The following is a 15,651-nucleotide window of genomic DNA, read 5'->3' on the forward strand; positions in this document are numbered from 1 at the left end:
TGCCATCTATGATTGTGAAAAAAAGTGATTTTGCTTCCATTTCTATTTAAGGTTTATGCAGATGATGTCAGAAAATTGAATTCATTGTATTATAACATTTTGCATTATATTGTCACTACACTGGTGATTGCTGCCCTAAATTTTGTTTTTTCTCTGGTTTTCATTTGAATTTTAGAAATAAATAAATATTTCTTTGTTACACACCGGCCTGGTTCATGGTCCACTGCGACACAGGATGTTTGTTAAGGTGGGTGTGAGGCGGGTTGGGTGCCTCTTCAAGAAAGAATCCAGGGTTCAAATAAAAATAAAAAGGCGTGTTTTATTGTGCGCCACCTTCAGTGTGAATGGAAGAAGTCTCTGGCTAGAGTGTGCCATGTCATAAAATCTGTTACAGACATGACGTTGGAATCTATTCCAAAACGACCTTGTCAGGGAAAATACATTTCAACAACATCCCATTGTGAAATCTGGCCACAACACAGGTAGTGATGCTTCTCACGGTCACAGTCAGGCGGTACCTCGCTGTGTGGTGCACCACCACTAAAATGAACTGCTTGTGAAAAGTAGTAGTCTGATCAGTGGAACCCGCAATGTTGGTCCCAAACCCCCTAAAGAGTACTCCCATCACCGGCAGTGTTCCAAGGGTTCTTTTGCCAGTCCCTAGATTTACAAGACAACTTGCAAGCCGGACAGGTCTTGGAGATCATCCAGCAATAGTGTTATTGAACTCCCATTCTTGACGGCTAGGAGCGGGAACAGCAAAACCTAAGACTGATGGCTGGAGGGTTTTTAATTCATTAGAAACATTTGCATTGCTCTGGGTAAACCTCCACACCGGCCAGGTGATTACAAAAGAAGGACATATTTGAAACATGCTTTGTCCCATCCAAAAGGGACAGGGCAAGCTGGAGCTGCTAAGTCACATCAATTCTGCAATGGGCCAGATGCAAACCCAGACATGTTTCCGCCTCGTTGGCCCTCACAACGTAAGTTCAACTTCAGTCTCTAGGCATAGCAGCATTGAGACCCACATCTAGGGATGATATTAGCACACATTGAATACTGAGGGCTGCCATTTTTTAATTGAACTGCCCCTTCTGAGGGGGGACCAAGACTGATTTGCACATGATCTTTCTCTTTCTGTAATGGCATGTCAGGCTGAACAATGATGCTCTGGAGGATTGCTCATAACAGTGATATTTTTCTGTAAATATACTGGGCTCTGGTTTCAGGCCCGAAAGGGAAGATTGTGTATTGGTAGTGTTCTTCCAACCTGTTGATCAATGACCAAGAGAAATCTCTCTTGGGAAATTGGAATATGATGGTAAGCGTCCTGGAGGCCCAGTAATGCCAAGTATTGATTTGCTTAGAGCTTCGGAAGGATTTTCTAAATTGCCTCTATGGCAAAGTGGACAAAGGAAATTCAGATATTCAGTGCATTTAGGTTCAGAACTAGATTAAAGCCCTCTCAAGCTTTTCCGAATCAGGAAGATGTTAAAGTTAAAGCCTTGCCCCAACTCTTCTGTCAGGGCTGTTGTCACAGCCTTCTCTTCACTTTTCTTGTATGTGAAGGAGTGTCCACTCTGTGGTTTAATCTTCTGAGATAATAGTTGTGGCTGATGGGTGTTTTAACAGCTTTTCTCATTCTTCATTAAACAAGCACCGTCTTCACCCCACTGGCCTCCCTGCGCAATAGTCAGACTTGATGTGGTTGGGAAAGATTCCCTGACAATGCTGTAGACTGCTTGCGTCCTCATAATCCTGGCTTTCGCTTTTGGCAACGGCAGAGTTCTTTTAATAAACTTGGACTGTTGCAGTCTTGGGTACGATCGCCATTCCTGAGACCAACCTCAAAAGGGCAGGGAATACATCTGATTGTCATAGGAGCTTTAAACCATGGTCTCCCACAATGGTCCAAGCAGCGCGACCGGCAGGAAAGGCATGGTTTTCTTGTTCTGTCCATCTTCCAGCCCTGAATGTACTGGCGGCACCTGGCAGCTGAAGTGGCACATCCTGATAGAGCTGTAGCTGTGATTGAGGGCATCAATTGCATTATCTGTTCGATGCGGAGCAACAATTCTCTTCAATACTTTTCTGCTTTCATCACGTTGCACATTCAATGAGGCTTGTGCATTGCATCCCTGCTATATTGCAGTTCTGAGTGTGAAGTTGGAGCCTGCATACGCTGTTTTAGGGCTACATGAAACTTAAGGTCTATGAAGTCTCTGGGCACCATACGTTGCACCATCTACAGCTTGCCTGCAGATTGCTTCCAAAATTAACGATCATTGAGTTGACCTTCACATGCTATGATTTTTCAGGTCTGGCTGACTCCACTTCACTGGATATCTCTTTGACAGTAACTTCGGAGCAATCATCTTTTCAGGTCTTGCCTCTCCCTCATGATGCCCTTGCAAATGTTCTGAATAATGGGAATTTGAGAACCCTGACGTATACCATATCAGCTTAGGAAGTCAGTCTCATCTTCATAATCTCCTTGTTCTGCTAGAAACTCCAGTGTATCCACAATGTGCAGCAGCAGAGCAGGTCTTGTCTCCCCTCGATATATAATATCCTTTAGCAGTAGGGTTGGAGCCTTCCTCTTTATCCTCTGGTCTCTGGGCATCTCGCTCTTCAGCCATGCAATCGCTTTATCCATCATCTCTTTCTGCTCAGCCTTGGATTTTCGAAGTCCAGTAGAGAGAACCCTTAACCTTCTTCACTCCCTATGGTGGTCTGTAGTGGATAGGAGTAGGGGATCTAGTTTCCCCACTTCGGTGCACGTGTATGTAAGACCTAGAGGAGGACCTGAAATGCCTGCAGTGGTGGCTTTTGCAAACGCATTTACTCTTATATCGGTTCCCACACCTGCCCAGCCGGGAGATATCACACAGAGAGCCTGAGCACTGGCCACACTCTTCAAAATGCTCAAAGCGACAGACAGTAAGCTGTGGAGCAATTCCACGTACCTGACTCCATGTTTCTTCTGCCTATTTGTCCGATCCTCTGCAATGTCGCTCGATAAAGTCAACTCGGCGCACGCTTGAGGTCTGGACCACGAAGCAGAAACAAGCCCTGCTGTGGGCATTACCCACATAATTACCGTGGGGGCACAATACACTTTATTGTGCTGCATGGATGCCATCTTGAGCGCATCCTGAAAGCCCACCTGCAACCGTGCCACTTCCTGCCATGGCAGAAGGGAAAACAGGAAGTGCAACTCAACTGGCTGGCGGCTTTGTTATATGTCCTCCTGGGGGGGGGGGGGGGGGGTGCTGCAAGAAGGTGTTGCTGGAGTGCGATTCTCAATTTTTTTTAAAACATTTCTTCTTGAGGCAGTATCACCTCAATTAGTTAGAAATGGTACAAGGTGGGATAAGATGGAAGGTTGAAAGGTCATTCCAAATCTTCAACCTTCAGCTCTGTACATTTGCACCAAATGGGACAGATATGCCCAGATGTGGGTCCGGAGTTGGCTGTGCGTAGAGCCCTAAGCTATGGCTTGCTGAAAATGCTCAATGAGGCTGAAATAGGTCTTGAGTTGCTTAGTGTCTCCTGCAGAAGAGATGTGAACTAGCTGTTTGAGTTGGACTCAGCCTTTGGGGGTGGAAGGAAGCCAGATTTGCATATGATCTTTTCTCTTCTATAATTGCATGCAAGGCTGAAAGACGAGTCTGGGTGGTTGCTCAGAGCAATGCCAAAGGTTTTGATTAATTCAAAACTTTCAAGCCATCAACCTTCAGTTTTATAAAAGAACAAGTTGGAAGACTCATTCTCTATTATCTTTTTTACCCCAAGTGTCAAGACTGGTGGAGCACAGTCCCCAGCCGACATTTTCTTCCTGGACTCTGATCAGGTGACCACAGTGGCTGCCAGCCCAGTGGATCCTAGGGAGAGGTTTACTTGAACAGTTCAACTCCTAGCAAGCATCCCAAGGGGACACCATCCTGAACTTCGACCCTCAAGACTTTAATGTGGTTTGTTGATCGAAACAGAAACGGCCTTACTATCATCCTGCTGCACCGGTGTTGGGTTACGAAAATGTTTGTTTAGCATTTTGTCACAACACTACCCAAAACGTGTGAGTGTTCCTAGATATCTCATTCAAGGCCCCTGAATAGGTGTTGTTCACACACATCAAAAGATATCATGACTTGGATGCATGTGAGCTGTTCCCAGGGATGTAAGGCACGGCTGGCAGCCTGAAGACAACGTTTTTGCATTCAGTGCCCTTCCTTTGATAGAAAAGCTCCACATAGTCTCAGTAATTTCGCGAGGTGCGGATGCCACTGGTCATAAATCACCCCACACAATGGGGCTACTCTGCTGTCTGCACCCAACTCCTTCTTAGGACTTACTGGCCCTCATTACGACCTTGGCGGAGATCCATGGTGCTATTTGCACCATGGTCCATGGCGCTAAGCTGCCAACTCCGCCATGGTGGTTGGCGGACTTACCGCCCCATTCCGACCTTGGCGGGGCGGTAAGTCCCCAATCCCCATTTACCCTTCCCCATTCCCATTTTTGCCCCATAGGGTATAATGGGAGTAGGGAAGGCGTTAATTACGCCACCGTAAATTACGGTGGCGTAATTAACAACAAGGTCCCTTAGCGCCATGGATTTTAACGCCTGCTAAAAGCAGGCGTTAAAATCACCATGGCGCTAAGGGAACTCGTACTCAGGCGGAAAGGGGCGCCATGGTTTACGCCGGTGTAAACCCCTTTCCGCCAGGGTCGTAATGAGGGCCACTGTCTTTTTTGGAGGCCAGGTCTGATGAGAATTTTACGAATTGCTCCTTATGGCCGTCCTTATGCTTCTGAGAATGCTTCTGTCTTTTCCGGTTCATCCTTCAAGCCACACACAGGTCTAAACTCAAAGTTAACAGCATAGGACCTGTCACCTTGAAGTCAGTGAGATTCTAATGCAAATGCATTGGGCAAGCACCCAAGATGTCCTCTCACATGACAATATTTCCCCACAAATTCAACCACTCGCATCATTCACCCATGAATCTCATCGCATACTCACTTTTGTAGGTGAGTCACAAAAACACTGTAAGCACCGGGCGAGTTTTTTTCCAAACTTTCACAGACCTTTATATCTTTACTGCAGCTATCATTAAAGTTCTCTGTTTCAGGTCTATAAAGAATTGCTTCACTGTTACTCAAAGGCAGGAAAAGGTGCAAGGAGATTCTTGATTCCTGATCCTGTGGACCATACATACCAACTCAAATGAGGAAAGCCATACTAAGATGTCTGATGCACCCACATATGTGCTCACTGACCAACGACGTTTTTATGGAATGGGCAAAAGTGGCACTTGCCAAGGAGCCCCACAAGTCTGCCTGATCTAAAGAAGTAAGATTCCTTTGTTCACCAGACTTAAATAGAACACATCAGGATATTGTATTGCATGGTGCTGAGGCTCTAAACCTATTGCCTGTCTGTTTTGGCAAGTACATTCTGCATCGATCAATTCATCATGTAATGCTTTCCATGTTCACTGTGGTATACATAGTTTGTGTGTTCCTTGCAGCACAACTTCTGTAGCATTCTTTCCTTCCTGTGGGAATTATGTTGATCATGCGCAATAGCCAAATTTGAAATGCATACTGGTAAATTCAGTGCCACAATGGTTTAGAAGTTAGCTCAGTGTGTTAAGCACTCATTGCAGTGATATGTGTTCCTATGCAAGATTAGAATAGCACATCCCTGTAAGGCTTGCTGAGCCTTTCCTATGTCTGAGGCTTATAAACCTGCCTGCATATGTACTTGGTCTTGCAGCACAACTGGTGCTAGTATCAGCAATATACCTGCACCACATAGGGTATGCTATAAAAACGAACATGTCATCCTTGTGGTGAAGGTCTAGAAACGGGTTCGTTCAGATGGGGTGTTGTCAAACCTAGGCAATCACCTCCAACAATGAGCATACACTGTTAGTCCAAGAGATGAATAAGTATAAGAATTTGGAACCAAAGCATTCATGCTTGTTTCCTGGCTTTGCCAGCAGACAATACAGTGATCCTGATCAATCATCTTATTTCTCATACATTATTGTACTGTCTTCTGGGAAGTTTGCCTCCTCGCATGCTGGTGGCATCGTTTAGCCCATTACTTGATCTTTCTTCATATGTAGGCCATTTGAGTGGAAGGGGTGGTAGACAGAAGGGAGCGGACCAGATGGTGAAGACCTCGGGCAAGCTTATTTTAAAGTCTGCTCGTTTGACACAAAGAATAGCTTTGCATTTTTGTAAAAGTCAAAGTTTTTTCTGCACGTTTATAAATGACAATTAGACAAGCCAGTGTTTTGGAAGTATTCAAAGCTTTAAAATACAAAAGACCAACCCAGATTAAGGGGGTAATTAATAGAATCCAGCACACAAGTGGCGCACGCGGCTGGCGCACAGTGTGCACGTGCGACAGTCTGCGCCAGCCGCGTGCACTAAAATCCATTTCCGCGGACACGCGCATTCATGGATTTTAACATCCAAAACCAGCCGTAGCGCAGAGTGGCGCATCGACCCTGCAGCAGCGCCAGTTACGCCCCCAACCCCTCCCCATGCGCCATGCACAGCGCACAAATCCCATACATGGCGCACAGGCCCCCTACCACGAAAACGTCTGTAAAACTCCCTGCGCACCCCTCCGAATACATGTACACCCCGGCGCGGGGAGTTTTACACACGATTGGCCCTGTGCGAGCGGGGTACGTGTATTACTGGGGTTCGCGGGAAGTTTCACACGCGATTAGTCCTGTGTGAGCGGGGTACGTGTATTACTGGGGTTTGCGGGAAGTTTCAAACGCGATTGGCCCTGTTCGAGCGGGGTACGTGTATTACTGTGGTTCGCAGGAAGTTTTACACGCGATTGGCCCTGTGCGAGTGGAGTACGTGTATTACTGGGGTTCGCGGGAAGTTTCACACGCGATTGGCCCTGTGCGAGTGGGGTACGTGTATTACTGGGGTTTGCGGGAAGTTTCACACGCGATTGGCCCTGTGTGAGCGGGGTACGTGTATTACTGGGGTTTGCGGGAAGTTTCACACGCGATTGGCCCTGAACAAGCGGGGTAAGTGTATTACTGGGGTTCGCGGGAAGTTTCACACGCGATTGGCACTTTACGAGCGGGGTACGTGTATTACTGGGGTTCGCGGGAAGTTTCACACGCGATTGGCCCTGTGCGAGCGGGGTATGGGTATTACTGGGGTTCACGGGAAGTTTCACACGCGATTGGCCCTGTGCGAGCGGGATACTTGTATTACTGGGGTTCGCGGGAAGTTTCACACGTGATTGGCCCTGTGCGAGTGGGGTACGTGTATTACTGGGGTTCGCGGGAAGTTTCACATGCGATTGCCCCTGTGCGAGCGGGGTACATGTATTGCTGGAGTTTGCAGGAAGTTTCACACGCGATTGGCCCTGTGCGAGTGGGGTATGTGTATTACTGGGGTTCGCGGGAAGTTTCACACGCGATTGGCCCTGTGCGAGCGGGGTACATGTATTACTGGGGTTCGTGGGAAGTTTCACACGCGATTGCCCCTGTGCGAGCGGGGTACGTGTATTCCTGGGATTTGCAGGAAGTTTCACACGCGATTGGCCCTGTGCGAGCGCGGTACGTGTATTACTGGGGTTCATGGGAAGTTTCACACGCGATTGGCCCTGTGCGAGCGGGGTACGTGTATTACTGGGGTTAGCGGGAAGTTTCACACGTGATTGGCCCTGTGCGAGCGGGGTACGTGTATTGCTGGGGTTCGCGGGAAGTTTCACATGCGATTGGCCCTGTGCGAGCGGGGTACGTGTATTGCTGGGGTTTGCGGGAAGTTTCACACGCGATTGGCCCTGTGCGAGCGGGGTATGTGTATTACTGGGGTTCGCGGGAAGTTTCACACGCGATTGGCCCTGTGCGAGCGGGGTACGTGTATTACTGGGGTTCGCGGGAAGTTTCACACGCGATTGGCCCTGTGCGAGCAGGGTACGTGTATTCCTGGGATTTGCGGGAAGTTTCACACGCGATTGGCCCTGTGCGAGCGCGGTACGTGTATTACTGGGGTTCGTGGGAAGTTTCACACGCGATTGGCCCTGTGCAAGCGGGGTACGTGTATTACTGGGGTTTGCGCGAAGTTTCACACGCGATTGGCCCTGTGCGAGCGGGGTACGTGTATTACTGGGGTTCGCGGAAAGTTTCACACGCGATTGGCCCTGTGCGAGCAGGGTACGTGTATTCCTGGGATTTGCGGGAAGTTTCACACGCGATTGGCCCTGTGCGAGCGGGGTACGTGTATTACTGGGGTTCGCGGGAATTTTCACACGCGATTTTGCTGTCAGAGTGGGGTACGTGTATTTCGGGGGTGCGCGTGAAGTTTCACATGCAATTTCGCTGTCAGAGCGGGGTACGGGTATTTTGGGGGTGCGCGTGAAGTTTCACACGTGATTTCGCTGTCAGAGCGGGGCATGTGTATCCAGTGTGGTGCGCGGGGCGTCCTACACGTGACTTGGCAGTGTGGGTCCTCCGAGGTGTCCCCTCTACCCCCTCCACAGCCCCTGCAGGCAGCCCACACCACAGGGGACTACCCTGCACCCCTGGTCATGTCCCGCACACAGCCCATCCTCCATGGGCATGCCCCCCAGCCAAGCCACATGTCACGTTGCAATATGATCACCAACTCATGTCCCCCAGCACCCCCACCCCCCAGCAGTGAGGGGTACTTGCCAGCAGGCCCCCACTCATGTCCCCCAGCACCCCCACCCCCCAGCAGTGAGGGGCACCTGCCAGCAGGCCCCCACTCATGTCCCACTCATGTCCCCCAGCACCCCCACCCCCCAGCAGTGAGGGGCACCTGCCAGCAGGCCCCCACTCATGTCCCACTCATGTCCCCCAGCACCCCCACACCCCAGCAGTGAGGGGCACCTCCCAGCAGGCCCCCACTCATGTCCCCCAGCACCCCCACCCCCCAGCAGTGAGGGGCACCTGCCAGCAGGCCCCCACTCACGTCCCCCCTACATGAAATAAAGATGCACAATCATGGCCCACTTCTACACCAAAATACCACAGCACGCCACCCCATTCTTGAGACGCAATGATTTCCCAATCCACCCCACACTGACATGCCTATCTCAAGACACAAACCAAAAGTCAACTATGTACATCAACACATGTCCGTCACACACACACACTGGTTGGCATTGATTGTGTAAACCGACATTTTCACATGCATTAACCCAATGAACGAATCCCACACATGGAACTAAAATATGAAAATGTATTATGTACAAAAATAAAGCAATGAAATGAAAGCATAATAAAATAGCAAACATGAAATGAAAAGCATGTGCAAAAGATGAGTAAATGAAAAGTATAACCAATCCAAATAAATCTGAAAGAAAAATAGTCCAAACTCTCCCTCCACCAACACAAATCCAAAGGAAACGTAAAAAGAAAGATCCATTGATCCATGGTGAAATCAAAAGAAAAAGTTCAAAATAATCCATTGTCCAACTATGTACAATCCATTGTCAAGGGTCCATGAGCCCAACGAAAGAAATGAAACCTACATAAGAAACTACCTAATAAAAAAACTATATACAAATGTGTGTGGCATAGTCCATTCACCACAAATCAAAGGAAAAGCAAAAGGAAACCTAACTCTAAAAACTATTTACAATGGCAGCGGGCTAGTCCGATGGCTCACTTCCCGATTTCCCGGGCCAGGGCATCATCGAACATCTGCTCGATATCCCGAAGGCGGGCTTCTTCCATGGCCCTGAGGGTTCGCAGGGACGATGACATGTGGACCTCTAACTCCCTGCGAATTGCCTCGAGGCTCTCGGCCCACCTCAGAGCCCTCCGCATGGAGTTCTCCGCCCTGACCATTGAGAGCTGTGCCTCTTCCACCCGCTGCCGCTCCGCATCTATGGCCTGGCCCAACCGCTGCCACATGGAAGACACTTCCAATCCTGGGTCCTCCTGCCCTCTGGCCGATGCCTGCCCCTCCGATGTTGAAGGCCCCGAGCCATCATGGCTCCCACCTTGTTGCTTCTGCTGCTGTGCTTGTGCCTGTGCCCTGGCTCTTGCTGCCTGCACGTCCTCCTCCGGCTGGGGTGCAGTTGTTGAGGTGGCCACCCCTGCTGGACGTCCGACTTCCGACTGTGGCAGGGATGTGTCCTCCACCAGCCTGGCCGCAGGGTCAGAGGCAGCTACACAGGGTACCCAGGTGATACATGGCTGGGAAGATGGCATGGAGGACGACTGGCGCATAGGGGGTTCAGGCGAGGAGGGGGTCGGAACAAGGTCCAGCAAACAGAGGAATCTGGCCCTGGTGACCCGTTCCAGTAGGTTAACGCGGTCAACAAGGCATTTGAGATGATGTGCAGTGTCCTCACGAAAACACTGCAGGTCACCTCGCATGCCCCGTTGACGCAACGCCACCACACTCAGGACAGGCTCAACCCGGTCCTGGATAGCCACGTCCGCAGGGAGAGGAAGGCCAGTTGTTGTAAGCGTATCCCCTCCCTGAAAACGGGTCTGGACGTAGGCATCCCTGCTGGTGCAGGATGATGCAGTCACAGGATAGGGGACAGGATTACACACAGGCACCTCCGCGGCGGCCTGCGCTGCCTCCTGTCCCTGCCCCTGCACTGCACCACTAGCACCAGTGGAATCCCCACCTCCAGACCCCGTGTCTGTCCCTTCCACGGCCTCCTCCTCCACCAAACCCCCCTCCAACCTGGATGACTCCGTGCCATCTTCCTCCGTCGGACCCTGTGGGGTCTCAGCTGCCCCTTCTGCTGCCGAGGAGTCCAACTCCGACCTCTGCCTCTTGGACCTACCCTCGGCAGCTGCGGCCTGGGACGCGGTACCTGACTCCTCACTCCCTGACGAGATGACAACCTGGGAGGGGAGCCGGGCCTTGCGTCTCCGGCTGGCGGTGCGATCCCTGCCGCCTTGCTCCACAGCACCCTCTCCGCCCTCTTCATCAGTTGACGCTGCAGACAGGGAGAGATAGGACACAGGCATCAGGGCACTGTAGAATGGACTGATACACACATCACAGTTGCACATGAGTGGCAGTGTCAAACTTCAGACATGGCATCACAATCCCCAACACACATGTCATTTCAACTCACACACATGAGCAATTCCACAGCAATATCGCACCAGGCAGCACCATCCATACACATACAACAGCATGAGCAGCCAAAGGTGAGCTTGACATCACATGAAACACAGGGAGTGCACAAGACATGCACACACGCCACCACACTTACATGCATGTGTATATCTCCACCAATTGTCGCAGTGATGAGATCGCCATCCATGTCACATCTGGCATTCAGTCTTCTACATATCAGTGTCACATGCATCCATGTTGCATCACAGTTGCACACTTGTCAAATACACACACATGCACATGTACACAGTGCAGATTAAATGCAGCTGGAACCAACATCCATGTGTGACACCACAAGCATGCCAACGTACATACACATTAATTCAAACATGTGTGCTCCCACATCTGCATTTGGCCTGCATGCTTACCCACACATACACCATCGATGAGTCTCACACATGAGAGGACTCACATGTGTCAGCCTCACGCCCCTGTACATACACATCCATACATGGCCCTACAAAAACACATGTGCAACCTGCACACTAATGGCACACCACGACACGCACAGCGTCCAATTAGTATGCATGTACACTTACCGCTCGACTCTAGACGGGTCTGCCTCTCTAGGACCTGGACATGGAGTGCTGGGCATATGCGTTCCAGGACCCTCTTTGGTGGTCGGACAGGTGGCCCCGGCGCCCCTTGGAATCTGCTGCCTTCAAGAGGCGCCAGGCCTTGTCGAGGGTCCTGGACCTGAAGTCCTCCCAGCGCTTCTTGACATGTTTGATGTTGCGGACTGCCACCCCCTCCTCATTGATGGCAGTCATGATGTCCATCCAGATCCTGGTCCGTCCTTCATAGTCAGCGCGAAACTTCCAAAGAGGGCATCATACTGCCCCAGGACTTGCTCCACCAGGACACCAACTTCCCTGGCACTGAAGCTGGTGGCCCTCTGCCTCTCTGGCTGGGGGTTGCCAGTGGTGCCAGATGGTGGTGTGCTTGACATTGCAACCCCAGAGGCAGGTTGGGTGGGTAACTGGGTCTTGGGGCTGGGCTGTGGAGCGATGGTATCCCAGTCGGGAGTCTTCAGTTCCAGCAGGGGTGGTCACAACAACTGCACCCCTGCAGATGGATGATGTGCAGGCAGCAAATAGCAGGGCACGTGGGCAGCAGGCAGGCAGGCAGCAGCAGATGGCAGGTGAGAGCATGCTCGGGGCTCTGAGGGCAGTAATTCGGCCTTCTGGGCAGGAGCGCGGTCTTCCGTGTGTTGCTGCGTGACCAGCTTGATACGGAGTGATTTGGCACGTGAAAATCTTGCACGTCTGCGTGCAATTCGAGGAAAGGCCCTTAGCGCGTAAGCGCGTCTGTGACGTTACGCGCGCAGGCATTTCCCTCGTGACATGGGCATAGTGGTTCAGGGCGCATGAAAAAACTGCACGTCCGCGTGTGAATGCGTGTAATCTGAGGAAAGGGCCTACGTGTCTGTGACGTGACGCACAAGGGCGTTTCCCTCAACACGGGTGCATGTTCATCGTACATGTGCAAAAACTGCACGTCCGAGTGTCAGCTCGTGTAATTGGAGGAAAGGGTCTTAGCGCGTACACGCGTTAGTGACGTTGTACGTGTGGGCAGGTTTAAAAGGTACGTGTAGGACGCCATTTCCTTGTACGTGCTTTTCGGGGAGAGCGAGTGGGTGAATTCTGTACTTCTTGTCGGTTCACACGCGATTAGTTCATAGCGTTTCAAGTTTGTACTCCCTGTTACCTCTGACATCATTCATTTTTTTTGTTGGGCCTCTTTCCTCAAAGAGCGTTCACTTCTTCTTTTGTCCTGTCTCCTCAGACAGCGTACAATTCTTCTTTTGGCAGGGGTGTTTCCAACGCGCACACGTGCATCTTTTTCACGTTCTTTTTCCAGGCAGACGGTGAGTCGCGCACGTATTTACCAACTGTGTTTGCCCCGTATGTCGCATACCCCTTCAGAGGTCATTGTAGGCTGCGTGTAACACGCGTACGCTTATTTATGTGTTTCTCGGTGCCACAGCCTTGCAGGTTCATTTTTCCACGCACGTGGTCTACGAGGGGTTGCGTGCACGTTATTTTTTGTTTTTGGGGTGCCTGTGCGTTGCATGACCCGTCACCTTCCCCCAGAGGTCACAGGCAGCCTTGCTAGAGCACTAGGGTACGAATTCCATCTAGTACCCTACCTCTTTCACCCCCAATTGCCCAGGACAATCGTTTACTGCTACTCCCATATGCACAACAACATCAGTGCCATGGTTGGGAGGCGACCAAGCGGTAAGGGAGGCAAAGGTGGCCGACCTCCAAAAGATGGGCTTGGTGGGCGCGGTAGGGGATGTGGCCAGGATTTGCAGGGTGCCCCTAGACCCCCATGTGTGGAGTAGCAATCAGGGACATCCATGCCCCCCCATGGTTGTGGGAAACATAGCTGACACCATCCCAGCTCAGCCCTTGTTGGACCAGCCCATTGTGGCACCTGAACCGGCACAGGAAGACTCCCAGGCTGACTTCCAGGTCAGCAAGTCTATGCCACGTGTGGCGGTGCAATTTGGTGTCACCAGGCCACGTGGATCTGGGGCAGCTATGTCATCTGCTGCCCCAAGTAGTTAGGGTGGGGAGGCTGCAGGGGCAGCTGCAGCTTGATCCACCCCATCTGTGAGTCTCCCAGCTGGGACAGTGTTGGTCCCGGTCCATCAAACAGACGTTGCTCCTGCCAACATCACCCTGCAGCCAATGCCTGCACCAAGACATATGGTCATGTGCATTCGCACACTCCTAGTACCCAGTCCACCGGTGCTTCTGCCCCTACTGACCAGAGCGGCGTAAACTCCTCAGGATCCGCACCACCTTTGAAAAAGAGGAAGAAGGGTGCTCTGCACTACAGGCTGAGACCCCAGACACAGCTACACACTCCGGCACGTCAAGGAAGCCTAGCTTTAATGACGCTGAACTTGATGCACTAGTGGCCTATGTGTCGGCACATAGCCGCGAAATGGTAGTGACTGCAGGGTGCAAGACCACACCTGGTCAACGTAAGGCACACTGGCAGACCATCGCGGACATCATTAGTGCCCTTGGATTTGTGAGGCGCTCAGCTGATGATTGCTACAAGCGGTGGAATGACCTGAAACGCAGAGCAAAGAACAAGCTCGCCTCAAATCATGCTTCTACTCTGGTGACTGGCGGTGGGTCTCCACAAGAGGACAACCAACTCACTGAACAGGAGTCTGTTGCTGGAACCTTCGTCACAGAGGAACAGATCCAAGGCGTAGGAGACCTACCAGATTACGACGCATTGTCCGGTAAGTGCCCATGCATGTGTGTGTAATCCATGTGTATGTTGTGTGGGTGACGGGTTCTGATTGAGTGCCAGGTGAGGGTGTGTGCACCTGAGTGGTATGGGTCACCCATGTGCTTCCTCCAAAACATTCACCGGCCTTGGATTTGGGTATGACAGTATCCCTTCTGCCCACAGTAGCCATTTAGCGCCACATTACTGCAGTTGCCCTTGAACTGTCATCTTGCAACAACATTGTTCAGAATTTTTCAGTGTTCATTCAGGCTGATTGTTTCAATTCTCCCACTTTTGCAATGCATTTTTCAGCCCTATTGTCACATATGTGACATGCTTCTGTCATTGATTACACCCCACATTGACCCACATTTGTTACCTTATTATGTGAATGATTAGACCATTCAGGCTGATTGAGTATTGGACTGCTCACATTGATTTTTGGTGCCTGTTTGGATGTGGTACATGATAGTTGTTTCCTGTCAAGTTTAAGTGACCAACCATTGATGTGTACATCTGCCTGCAATCACTGTATTCTTGTACACTGGACGTGTTGCAGTGAGTGGCACATGCGTATTTTGTCACACTATGTAGCATTTTTCATCTCATCATGTCCATCTCACATGGATGGCTGACAGTACTCATTCACTGACATATGGCTGTACTTGTCAAATGTACCATGGCTATGCTACATGCCATCTGTGTGCTGGCATGTGTCATGTATGCCACTCACAGGCTAATGTGTGATACCAGTGCTACCCAGCATGCAGCAAATGTGTTGCTTTTCCATCTTGGTGTCATCAGTGTCTGCTTCTTGCCTCCCCTTCCAACTCAGTGACAGTGCATGCATGCCAGGGTTATAGTCATGTGGGACATGTGTAAATCATGTACTGGATCTCTGGCTTGTCAGGCCTATATGTGTGCTATGGCGCTAATGCCTGTTTCCATTTTTTGTCTTTCATGTTTTTGCAGGTGATGACGCACTTGATGCTGTTGAGATTGAGGAGATGGTGCAGACCAAGGAGGAATCTCAGGCACGACCGGGCACCAGTGGGGGACATGGTGTGCTGGTGGGTGAAAACCCAATCTTACTGCAGATCATACTGTTCAGGGGTGTCTCTGGGTGCACCTCCCCAGTCCTTTATTCAGGTGCTGAATCGGATGATGAGACTTATGTGCCGTCGTAGGTGAGTGTTTCTGGCAGGGATTCTGTTCTGTCCAACCCACCTG

This window comes from Ambystoma mexicanum, chromosome 5p (genome assembly GCF_040938575.1).
Source record: "Ambystoma mexicanum isolate Mex_15411 chromosome 5p, UKY_AmexF1_1, whole genome shotgun sequence".
Taxonomy (NCBI): domain Eukaryota; kingdom Metazoa; phylum Chordata; class Amphibia; order Caudata; family Ambystomatidae; genus Ambystoma; species Ambystoma mexicanum.